The 12,385-nt window shown below is 46.0% G+C and overlaps 1 protein-coding gene across 9 annotated transcripts in view; it reads left to right on the forward strand.

Moving 5' to 3' along the window:
* The first annotated feature begins 1,825 nt into the window (after positions 1-1,825).
* Positions 1,826-12,385, forward strand: part of STON2 (stonin 2) — a 154,645-nt gene continuing 144,085 nt past the window's right edge. For all 9 annotated transcript variants that reach the window (XR_014260957.1, XM_082451232.1, XM_082451236.1 and 6 more), the window contains exon 1: positions 1,826-3,145. The gene's annotated coding sequence lies outside the window, so the exon portion shown is untranslated. The remainder of the gene's footprint in view (positions 3,146-12,385) is intronic.

Raw genomic sequence — 12,385 nt, forward strand, 5'->3', positions numbered from 1 at the left:
GTTCGAGCCCTGGTTCGGGAAGATCCCACATGCCGTGGAGCAACTAAGCCCGTGCACCACAACTACTGAAGCCCGCGCGCCTAGAGCCCATGCTCCGCAACAAGAGAAGCCACTACAACGAGAAGCCCGTGCACTGCAACGAAGACCCAATGCAGCCAAACATAAAAAAAAATAAATAACAATTCAGTGATTTTTAGTATATTCACAAAGTTGTGCAACCATAACCATTATCTAATTCCGGAATATTTTCATCACCTCAAAAGGAAACCCCAGATCCATGAAGCAGTCACTCTCCATTTCTCCTTCCCCCAGCTCCTTGGCAAAAACTAATCTGCTTTGTGTCTCTATAAATTTGCCCATTCTGGAAATGTCATCTAAATGGGATCATACAGTATGTGAGCTTTTGTGTCTGGCTTATTTCACTTAGCACAGTGTTTCCAAGGTTCATCCATATTGTAACATGTACTGTATCCGTATTCATTCCTTTTTATAGCTGTATAATATTCCATCATATGGATGCACCACATTTTGTTTATCCATTCATCAGTTGATAAACGTTGGGGTGTTTGCACTTTTCAGCTATTATGAATAATGCTGCCATGAACATCTGTGTACACATTTTTGTGTGCACATATGTTTTAAATTCTTTTGAGTATATACCTAGGAGCAAAATTACTGGGTCATATGGTAACTTTATGTTTAATTCTTTGAAGAACTGTCAAATTGTTTTCTAAATCAGCTGCACCATTTTATTTTGCATACATTTAAGAGAGAACTATTATTTTCTTTCCCTGATAGTGCTTGACATACAGAAACTCCCTACTCACTGTTGGGTTGGATGGATGATCACTTTGACCCACACTAAATAACCATTCAGTTTGGAACTGGAGGATGCCCCGTTGACCAGGATAGGGATGTGGCCCCAGTCTCCTTAGTACTATCCTAGTAACCTGTCAGGGATTTTAGTCAATCAGTTCATGTTTATTGAATACCTATTACTTCCCATTGCCCGACAGCCATGGGAACTAGAATGCTGTAGTGAGGATATAACACAGGTAAGGGGATGACTACCTTTGCCTGGGAGAGTTAGCGAAGGCCTCATGGAGGAAGAGCTACATTAGTTGAGTCTCGAGTGTTAAGTAGAAGTCGCCAGGGAAGAAATGCCACACAGGAATTAGAACTAAGCTAAGCCGTTTGCTAGATGACACAGGGCATAGATGGATACATAAAGAGTTCCTGCCCACAGGAAGATTCCAGAGTGAATGTGATGGAATCCAGATTCTTCTTCCACTTATCCTTCCAGAGGGCTGAGTTTAGTGTGATGATACCAGGGTTGATCCATTTAAGAAATCATCTTGGGTCAGCCTAGTTCTTTGCCCGAAGTAGTCTTTCTTCTTTGGAGTGACAGTATGACCAATCCAAATGGAATTTCTGCTTTGGCAAAAGCCACAGCCATGGAAAGTGAGGAACTGATGCTTGGGGAGGGATGCTGGTGAAAGAAACTTCCTCATACAGTCTGTTGTGCCCTCAGGTTTTTACCAGGTGAGGCTTAGGCTTCACCTATGCGCAGTACATCTTTTCAATACAAAGTGAATTGATTGTCCATTGATATAAACTGGAGAGAACTGACCTAATTTCCTCCAGGGGTCTTGGGCTCCTCAAAGTAAATGTCTTTCAGCTCACACGAGGGCAAAAATCAGGCTGTTTAGAATGGGTCAAGCTGGTTTTCACTAGGGTCTTTTATCTTCTTTATCAAACTAAATTTCTCACTCAAGGGTTCTGTCAACATAGGAAGCTAGAACGCGGGGGGGGGGGGGGGGGGGAGAAATACCTGCAGGAAAATGGTTACATACTTGCTGTCAAGAAGACATTACTGCAACCAAGTTCCTGAAATAGAAACTACTATGTATTTCTCCTCATTGTCTATCTGGGTGTTTTGGGGGGCGTCCTTTTGAGGGGTAGAACAAAGTTCTGGGAGCACCCTGATTTACAGTGGTTGTTTTTAGTCTTTAGAAAGGTTCGTTGCAGGTGGGAGAAAATGTTGGGAGGACTAAAGACTATGAAATGGAAGAAGAAATGAAGATGGGAATAATTTTATTCCCAACAATCCCTCTCCATTCTAACTTGGCGCCTCTCCATCGCAGTGTGGGGTTACTGAGTGTGTCTTCCTGATGAAAATCTCTCCATACTCAGAGCTGATGTCCACTTGTCCACACGGGACATGTGGACATCCTTATGACAGATGTTTCCTGTATTTCTGAATTAATATACGTAAAGTACTTGGAAAAGTGACTGGCAAATAATATGCGTCATGGAAACGTTAGGGTTAATGTTGTTGTTGTTACTGTTATTATTATTATTCAGGCTCGTCTCCCTAGCTAGGTATAAATTCCTTGTAAAGGAAGAACTAGTCGTCCTTCTCGTCCTTAATAATTTGTTAACGTGATTAGGACCTTGGACAAGTCGCTTACTCTTTGCAAGCTCTGGTTGCACCACAAAAGATTGTGTGTCAAGTACGATTTGAGTCCACGAACACAATTTGGCGCCCACTGTTTATAAGCTACTGCCCTGCGTCCTACGCCCTTTTTATAGTAAAAGTATTAAATGAACATGAAGTCAAAACCCCATGTAGGAGCGACACCGGAGAAGCAATGATCCCTACTGTCCTGCCTTGACACACGGTGTCTCCCACCCTAGGCGATCTCCACCCCCTGCTATCCCCCTGCTACTTCGCAACAACGCTTTCTGCTCCGCCCCGTGCCTGGACTCCACTCGCGCGGAGGGGAAGGATCCCGGTTTCAGCGTCTGGATTGGGGAATCTGGGTGCAGCGGAGACGCGAGGCTGCTGTGCGAGGGTCGCCGGGAGCAGGTCCAGTCGGCGCCCGGCCCGCCCCACCGCCCCGGCTCCCGGCTGCCCAATCAGGGCGCAGCTCGGGCGCGCGCTGCGGCCAATCAGGAGCGGCGGGAGCGGCGCCGGGCGCTGGCGGGCGCAGAGCAAGCTCCGACTGTGGAGCGGGCGGTAGGGCTGCCTGGGAGCGAGGGCGGCGAGAGCAGCACTGCGGACCGGGAGCCCCGGGCCAGCCCAGCCCGCTTTGCCGCGGCGACCTTCCTGCCGACTCTCTGGACCCTGCGGGCGGCGTCACAGGTAACCGAGCCCGCGCCCCGCACGGGGAGGGCGAGCGTGCCCGGGGAGAGGGGCCCCGCAGGTGGAGCGGGCGGGGGGCGAGCTGGCCGCTAGGTCCTAGCGCCGCTGGCGCTGCCCGAGCCCCTAGCGCCCCGGCGCCTACCTCGGCCGGAGCCCCCGGGAGACGCGTTTCCACCAGCCGCCGGCGTCCAGGGGTGAGAGGGAGTGAGGTGAGTCGGCCTAAGGCGGGCGGGGGTAGAGTGGGGGAAGACAAGACACCTGCGACACCCACACTCATACACAGACGCTGTTTGCCAGTGGGCGTCTTCCCCGAGATCTGGGTCCCCGGGACGTCTTCATTGGCTTGAGTAAGGGAGGCGACAACAGGTGTCCTTGCGGACGGTGCTTTTCTCCCCCAACACCCCCCCCGCCCCGTCCCCCTGCGCCAGAAATCCCAGTTTGGCATTCTGCCCCACCTTCGGGCTGTCCGGAGACAGGACCCCAGCCTGGCCTCTCAGGCGCGCTGCCCGCTGGACAGCGCCCAGAGGCGGCCTGGACCCGGCGGACCCGGGCTTTGGATGGAGTTTCCTCCTCGCGTTGCCAAGCAATTTGCAGGACACCCGCCTCTCGCTGAGATGAAGAGAGTTGATGTGGTGTGTGTGTGTGCCCGTGTGTTGCAGCCTCTACTAAAATGAGCTGCCCGAGGACTGTGAGTGAATCATTAACTGTGCTCTTGTGCAGCTAGTGGCTTCTGCCTGTCTCTTTTTCTCTTAGGCAGGTCCTTCGTGCTCTGTGTGCCTCACTCTTCTAATCTGTAAAGCACGACAGTGCTTTTACCTGCCTGATAGCGAGCGTTGTTTTGAGGAGTAAATGAGCCAATGCTGAAAAACACTCAGGACAGAGCCAAGTACTCAATAAACGCTGGCTCTTAGTATTTATTACACGGAGTGGATGGTCTTTTACAGAGTAAATCAGACTTGTCCAAACCGGCCCAGTGACTATTTGGAGCTCCGAACAGCTTTTTACACTGGAAGGGGAAAAATACTGTTAATAATGTTAAGGATGGTATCATTTTAAAGGTCCTATATTCTTTGAGGGATTGAAAAAAAAACAAAACCTGCTTCATTGGAATGGTGAGAGAGATAAATGGATTCCAATTAGTAACAGAAAACTTTGTAACATTCGAAAAAAAATGGTATGAATGTTCTGTGAAAAGAATATCTTGGTACTTTGTTGAATGTTTCATTAATATCGCTGATTTGGGGGGAAACTGTGAAGGTTCTTATACTTGCTACTCCTCCCTTAAACAAGTAAAGTTTAAAAAGAGAGAGAGAGAAGAAAGGAAGAACAAACAAACAGCCCAACCACACAACAAAATGCCAGCAGCTCATAGAAACCCAAAATTGCACTTCCCACGTTAGGCGATTTTTTTTTCCCCGTTTCTGACCTGGGTGGACTGGTTCAGTTCTTTGCCACTGTGTCACTTTCCTTGTTTAATTTGAAAAGTCAAATAAACGTTTCACTCCATGAATTTGTCTTTTTAAAAGCTAAAGTATCAATGTGTATCAGACTTGCTGGATTTCTGTGCCTTCTGCTACTTGCTTCCTACCCTCTAACAAACCCAAAAGGACCTTACCAAAAATTCTCTAGGGTGATGTTAGTGGGAACCTGTCTTTTCCACCACATTACCCCCATAACCGGGGACCTGGGGAAAGGGCACAGACAAAGTGCCCCAGTTCTCCTAGGGTCTCCAGCGCATTTGCCAGGAGGCTTAGAATAAATACATCCACTTAAGAGATAGTGATTATCTTCTCAGAGGGTAAGAAGCCCACTTCCAGATGCAAATCTTTCAAGTGTCAAATTAATTCACCAGCCTTTTCAGGTGTTGATGAGGAGACCTACTCTCGTCACCTGAGTGGGAGGATTTGAAAGCTTCGTGCTGGAGGAGGGAGAGAGACGCGTGGGGCAGGGGAAAGATTACCAAGTTCAGAGCCAGACCCACCCCTGGTGAGAACTCTGTCTCTGTGGCTGATGGCTGGGAAACTTGGACAAGTTGCTTTGTTTATCTGAGCCAAAGTCTCTCCCGTTGTAAAATGAGGACTCAAAAAAACATTTTTTTTGGACGAGTTCTAAGGATGGTGCTAATGAATAGAAAGCTCCTAGCACTGTTCCAGGCATGTAGTTATAGACCTGTAGCATGCAGAGGAGGTCCGCAAGGTGAGAGTGATCAGCTGTACCTGGGAAAGAAAACAAAAAAACAAAAAAACAAAACTTAGGGGACACACTTGAGCTGAGTGTAGACTAATGAGCAGTTCTCTTGTGCAGACAGAGTTGAGGTGGGATTAGAAGGAAGGGTAGGGCAGAGGGGAGAAGTCCAGATAGAGAGGATACGGGATATCAGAAGTGCTATAATAGTCATCTTAGGCAAAATAAACAAACATCCCCCAAATCTCAGTGGCTTACAACCACCAAAGTTTATTGCTCACATACTCTGCATGTCCAGGGTAGGTCACTCTTGGTTCTGCTCCTAATCTGTCTTCATTTGGGGGTCTATTAAGGCTTAAGAAACAGCCTGTTTCTGGGACAATGCTAATCTTGTTTATGGGAAAGGGAGAAAAAGAGAACATGACAGAACAAAACTATTATAGTACTTAATGCCTGCTTAGAAGTAGTAGTTCTCATGCTGTTGGCCAAGGTAAGTCACATGGCTAAAATTGATGTCAGTGGTATGGGGACTCGTAAGCCTCCTGCAAACCGTGAGGCAGAGCTGATTCGGAGGGAAAGTGCAGAAGGAAACAAGGCCAGGAAGGTGTCCTAGAGGCAGATGATGCAGGGCCCTGGGTTGTGTGCCAGGGGTTTGGGACTTTATCCTATGGGCAGGGAACAGCCGCTGAAAGTTTTTTTTTTTTTTTTTTAATTGTTTAATTGAAGTATAGTTGATTTACAATGTTGTGTTATGCTGAAGGGTTTTAAGTTGGGGTTTAGTATGATCAAATGTTCAGGCCGAGCACACATCTCTCGTAGCAAAGTGGGAAGAATGAAATAGGTGAGACTTACGGGTAAGAGATGATGAGGGCTCGGACTAACACAGCAGCCTCAAGTCTCTCACTATCTGTCACATGACTTGAGTCCACTCCTAGAAGTGGCTCATTTGGCACTTGGGTGGCTTGTCTTCTTAACAAGTCTCCTAAAATGGATGTCTCTCTCATCTTAAAGTCCTTATTTTATAATTGTCACCTAAAACAGCTGTTCTCAAAGTTTAGGGTGCATTAGAATCACCTAAAGGGCTTGAAAAAACACAGATTTCTGAGCCCCACCCCCAGAGTCTCTGAACCAGTAGGTCTTGGTGGGCCTGGGAACGAGCATTTCTGAGGGGTGCTCAGGTGATATTAATGCTGCTGGTTCAGAGACCACACTTTGAAAACCACTGAATTAAAGGGAGAAATTAAGACATAGTTGAGGGAAAGGCCGGAATAGAGGGGCCTAGTGGAAGGAGGAAAAAAATCTGGAAGGTCCCAGCATAATCCCTGTGGCAGTTTTGCTGAAGGCTGGCTTTGGCCACAAACAGTGGGGTCTGTAAGAGTGACTGAGTCTCTAGGTTTATATTGAATTGCAGATGCAATTCTCACAGTGAGGAAATGAAAAAAGCTCAGATTCTGAGAGGTAAGAAGTGTACAAGTGCTGCTTTATCCCCTCCCTTGTAATTCTGCCCTGACTCCCTGTCAATGAGCACATTGCCTGGTTCCGGACCTTGCACTCAAGTCTGCCAATGTATTTCCCATCCTGATCCATTACACTTCTTGTCATCCCAGTTTTGATATCTTTTGGAGCTGGGTTGGACCACTGGGTGGACATTTGGCTGAATTTTAAAGTAGTCAGACCAAGAAATTGCTCTCTTCTCTTGAGGTCACGTTCATGAATAAACATCTGTACCATATGATCATGCAAATTGTGATCAACCCCCCTAGATAAATAACCCCTTGAGAACCCAAAGTCATCCATGGTTTGGCTTATACTGATGGTTGGAGCAAGTTGTGACAGTTCCCTTAGCTGTGACTCACTGCTCCTGTAATGAGAGAGCATTCCAAGATCAGACGTTAAGGAGAAAATATGTTGGCATGTACAACATGACACAAGAAATAAAGCATAGTGAGGGATTGTTTTCTTTTTACTGTATTTTTCTCAATCTTGGACGTGACAAAAGTTTGAACTCTACTGGGGTCTAGATAATCAGTGATATGCCTGCCCAACAGACACCATGTGAATGAATGAAATACTTTCAGGGTCAACATTTTGAGTGCTAGCTAGCAGGTTACAGTATTTGTTTCAAGGTGGCATGAGTGTAAAATGGTCCATTGCGCCATTGAATATATTGGAAATTCTATGCCTATTAAATTTGTATAAAGTAAGAAATGTCATGGTAGGCCTAAGCTATAATGCGAAGTGAGTGAGATTTGAAAAGATCCTTTTCCTAATAGAGATTTTTTTAAAATAAATTTAATACACTTATTTATTTTATTTATTTATTTTTTGGCTGCATTGGGTCTTCATTGCTGCCTGTCGGCTTTCTCTAGTTGCGGTGAGCGGGGGCTACTCTTCGTTGAGGTGCGCGGGCTTCTCATTGCAGTGGCTTCTCCTGTTGCGGAGCATGGGCTGTAGGCTCGCGGGCTTCAGTAGTTGTAGCACGCAGGCTCAGTTGTTGTGGCTCGCGGGCTCTAGAGTGCAGGCTCAGTAGTTGTGGTGCACGGGCTTAGTTGCTCCGTGGCATATGGGATCTTCCTGGACCAAGGCTCAAACCCGTGTCCCTTGCATTGGCAGGCAGATTCTTAACCACTGCGCCACCAGGGAAGCCCCCTAATAGAGATTTGACAGACAAATGACACCTTAACGGTGTGCTCTTGGAGACGGGAGAATTCCCCAGGTTTCTGGGTACCTCCAGAGGCGGGGATGTGAAAGCTTGGAACCGTAACCTCTGTCCAGCAGGCCTGAGGCCAACTCTGTTGGTCAGATCTGTCTGTTTCCCTGTCCAGGTAATTTTGGAAGGCCAGCTGTTTCCCCTCTTCCTGCAGGGTTGGCCTTAGTGTTACCTTCCCTTGGTCAACTCTACGGTGAACTCCTCCAGTTCCCTCAATCTCAGGTCTCCAGGAAACTTGGTCTAAAGTTTCAAAAGATGTAGCAAACAAAACCCTAGACATGAGTGAGAGCCAGTGAGGAAAGGGACACTTAAACTAGCCAGGAGGGACTTAAAACACTGAACATAGTCATTAGAAAGTGTTACTATTCACTGTTGGTTAGCATTTATCCAGAAATTGGATACTTAAGTACCATACATATTAAATAACTAGATAACTAGTCTACTGTCTGTATGTTTATATTGAATAAGTGCTATAATGTATACCATATATATATTCAATGTCTAGCAATTTCAGGTGGTAGATTTCCAGTGCTGTTGTTGTCTTTCTGAAATACAATAACGTAGATAGAAACAACCAAAATTCTTTAGACAGATAAAAGAAGGGCAGGATTGAAAACTCAAAGTCCCGTGAATCTTTTGTCTATTGTGTACACCTCTGTCACTTCAGCTTGCCCCACACCAACCCAGACTTGTGTGCACTGAGGTGGCCTCACCAACAGGTAACAGACGGTCAATGTTCTTTACAATATTTAGTCACAATGAGGAGTGTGAAGCTACTTGGCAGATTGCTAATGGCCCAGTAAAATCTTTGGAAGGTGGCTTCATATGAATGGCACTGAGCATCTTCTCGGTGCAAGGCTCCGAGGAAGACATTATGAGGAATTCAGAAAAGTGTAATCCTTAGTCCTCTGACGCGGCCTCTAATCTGAGAGAGAAGAGGCATAATATTTATGCAAAATTAATAATAGGTACATAACAGTGAGGCCAAGAGTAGCCATATAATCAAAGGGGGTACGCGTGCTGTGAATCCAGAGATGGGATCTTTCTGAGGTTGTCCTGGACTGGGAAGGCTCCTGGAGGAGCACATGCACTGGATCGGAGGTGGAAGTAGCATTTGGGTGGAGCATTGGGGTTTAGGAAATGGACCTAAGTGATCAGTGGCTCTGATGGTCATCACAGGCTTGTTTAGGACTGTGATTCAACTTCTGTATCTGGAGTGAAGGGGTCAAGTAAGAGAGGAGAAGGGAAGCCTGAGCTTCTTGAGGTCTTCCTTTCTTGACCGCCATCTGACCATCTAATCCAAATATTCTGACGGCTTGCACCTCCTGACAAATGAAGCCATTCATTGATTCATTAGAAGATGAGTAACACTGGACTCTCATCTGACCTTCTTAACATTTCATTTTATTAATAGGAAAGCACTTTGGAGGTAAGGATGACACACCACTTTATAAACACAGTCTAATCCTATCATAAACTCTGTCAAACTGGCAGGTGGTTGGTCTCTCTCCACTTGCAAAATGACTTGGGAAAGTCAAGTGACTTGTTTAAAGTCATGCAGGAATACCCTGGCACGTCCACATCCCCGGATCCCACCTCCCTGACATTTGGTGGTGCCCAGCGTCATTTGCTTTGCAGATCTCCATAGGGATGGTGGCTCTAAGAACTTGGGCCCTTGACATTTAGCTAAGATTTTCTCCATCTATTATTGTAGCCCATGGAGGCCCTCAACTGTAACCCCAAGAGGTCCTTGTTCATTTTAATCTGGGAATGAGATAATTACACCCTTCTCTTTCAGGCTTAATCCTGGCTCTCACTGTAAGAAAGTACCATTTCAGTGCTGTGGGTCTGTGCAAACACTCCCATCTGAATGAAACAGCAATCTCAGCACTCTTCATGCCAAATGCCAACCAGTATAGCAGGACTATCAGTGGCTTTCAATCTGCCTGAACTTTGAAGTGAGACACCAGACCCTTACCAGCACGATAGAATCACTCCATTGGCTGCCTTTTGAAGTTAGCTAATTGCTTTAAAAAAAAAAAAAAAAGTGAGATGCTTTAAATGAAAACAGATTTTATTTCTGTTTGCTTTAGAAACTGAATATGTTTGTCTGTCTTTCCTGACGTAAGTTTTTAAAAGAGGGAAATTATAATAGCGTGGTTAAGTGGATAAGGCTGGGGTGATCCATAGCTTATTCAGTCATACATCGTTTAAATGTTGTCTGTTCCGTGAACCCAGAGCTGTCAGAAATACAGTTTGACTTGGATCTTTGCCAAACATAAAGTATTTTTAAAAATTAATTAATTAATTAATTTATTTTTGGTTGCATTGTGTCTTCGTTGCTGCGCACGGACTTTCTCGAGTTGTGTCAAGTGGGGGCTACTCTTCATTGCGGTGCACAGGCTTCTCATTGTGGTGGCTTCTTTTGTTGTGGAGCACGGGCTCTAGGCGCGCGGGCTTCAGTAGTTGTGGCACGCGGGCCCTGTAGTTGTGGCTCACGAGCTCTAGAGCGCAGGCTCAGTGGTTGTGGTGCAGGGGCTTAGTTGCTCCATGGCATGTGGGATCTTCCCGGACCAGGGCTTGAACCTGTGTCTCCTGCATTGACAGGTGGACTCTTAACCACTGCGCCAACAGGGAAGTCCCAAACATAAAGCATTTTTTTTGACATTACTCCTTGTCCCTACATCTCCCTCCACTTCAGACTCTGAGCAGTTGAAAGGTGTGACAAACTTTTTTAATCAAAATTATCAAAATCACTATCAATAGCTATTATTCATTGAGTTTTACTAATTCCAGGTCCTTTGCTAGCAGTTCACTCCGTATAATCTCACTTAATTTCTGTCTTAGCTCTGTACGGTTGGGAAGAGTGCGATCTCAGTTCACAGACGAGACAAGCAGAGGCTGCAGTTGAGTAGTTTGTCAAAGGTTGTAGTGGACCTGGGCTTTGAACCCTCTTTTAATCGCTTAGCTCTAGAAACTGTGCCCTTAGTCACTATTGTACTGTATCTGGAAACAAAAGGAAAAGTGCTGGGAAGAGTTAACAGGGGCTCTCTGTGCACTCTGACCACACCCACGGAGATCCCTGTGGGAGGAAACGGCCCTTGTTTTTGCTCCGTCAGTTCACACTATCAGCAGGGCTGTTGAAGCACACTTCCTTCTCTTCTTTTCCCTATCTCTTCCTCCTTAAAATTTTTGTTATAAAGTATCATCTAGAAAGGGGGTGAGTTGGGGAGTGGGGATCTGTCCGCGTAGATTCTGCGCGTCTCTTGTCACTCACATCAGCCTAACTGGCACAGGTGGGCGGGCGTGTCTGCAGCAGCTCCTCCAGCTGCGCCATCCATCACGCACAGCACCGTGCTCATGGGACTAGGGGCTCTGACCCCTGTCATTTGGTTGCCTCTCTCCTGCGAAGAGAACAGAGAACTTACAGCCAATCCTGGCTGGGCACTTGGCAGAGGTAGGTCCTGGCCGTAAGAAAGCCAGATAACACGGTAGGTTCATTTATGCGGACTCTGGAGCCAGAGTGTCCAGGTTTGAATTGTGTGGTCTTGGGCATTATTTAACTTCTGTGTGCCTCAGTTTCTTTATCTAAATAAATGGGATAATAATAGTACCTACTTTATAGAGTTCTTTTGAGGAGTGCATGAGTTAGTTAAGTGAGTTGTAAAGCACTTTGAGATCAACGGCTGGGAGATAGGAGGTGTTACATACGTGTTTATCAAATAACGCATAAAAACGAAGTAGTAGGTGAACATCATTGTTTGTAGGTAGACAGCGGATAAAGCTCCATTGTCTACGATGGATAAAGCTCACCTAACAGCTTTAGTAAAAGTACTCATGATGAGTTACATGCAGATGAAATAATTATTGACTGTACTAGTGGAGTTTGCCATTTTAAAGAATCATTTGAGAAATATGTTTGTAAACTACCTTTTCGTAAAATGAACATGAGAGAAACCGTGTAAGAGGAAGAGGGAAATTCAAGATGACTAGATTTTTTTTTTTTTTTTCCCTGAGCTACTGGAAAGATAGAGCTGCCATCATCCTGGGCGGGGAAGGCTTCTGGTGGAGTGGTTTTGGGGGACAGAGAGTAGTTGTTCGATTTTGGATATGTTAAGTTTGAGAGGCCTGTTGGACGGTGAAGTGAAGGTGCTCTGTGGGCATCAGTGGTGTCAGGGGAGAAGTCAGGGCTGGAAACCTCTATGTGGTGGTTTATCCCATCTAGCTAGAGATGGGATCCAAAGCCATCGTGAAGGAATGGAAGCAGACAAAGAAGAGTCCAAGGGCTGAACCAGGGGGTATTCCAGCTTCAGTGGAAGAGTCAGGCTGCTTCCAGTTCTCTAGTT

Source organism: Balaenoptera physalus (assembly GCF_965194825.1).
Source record: "Balaenoptera physalus genome assembly, chromosome: 2".
In the NCBI taxonomy this organism is placed as follows: Eukaryota; Metazoa; Chordata; class Mammalia; order Artiodactyla; family Balaenopteridae; genus Balaenoptera; species Balaenoptera physalus.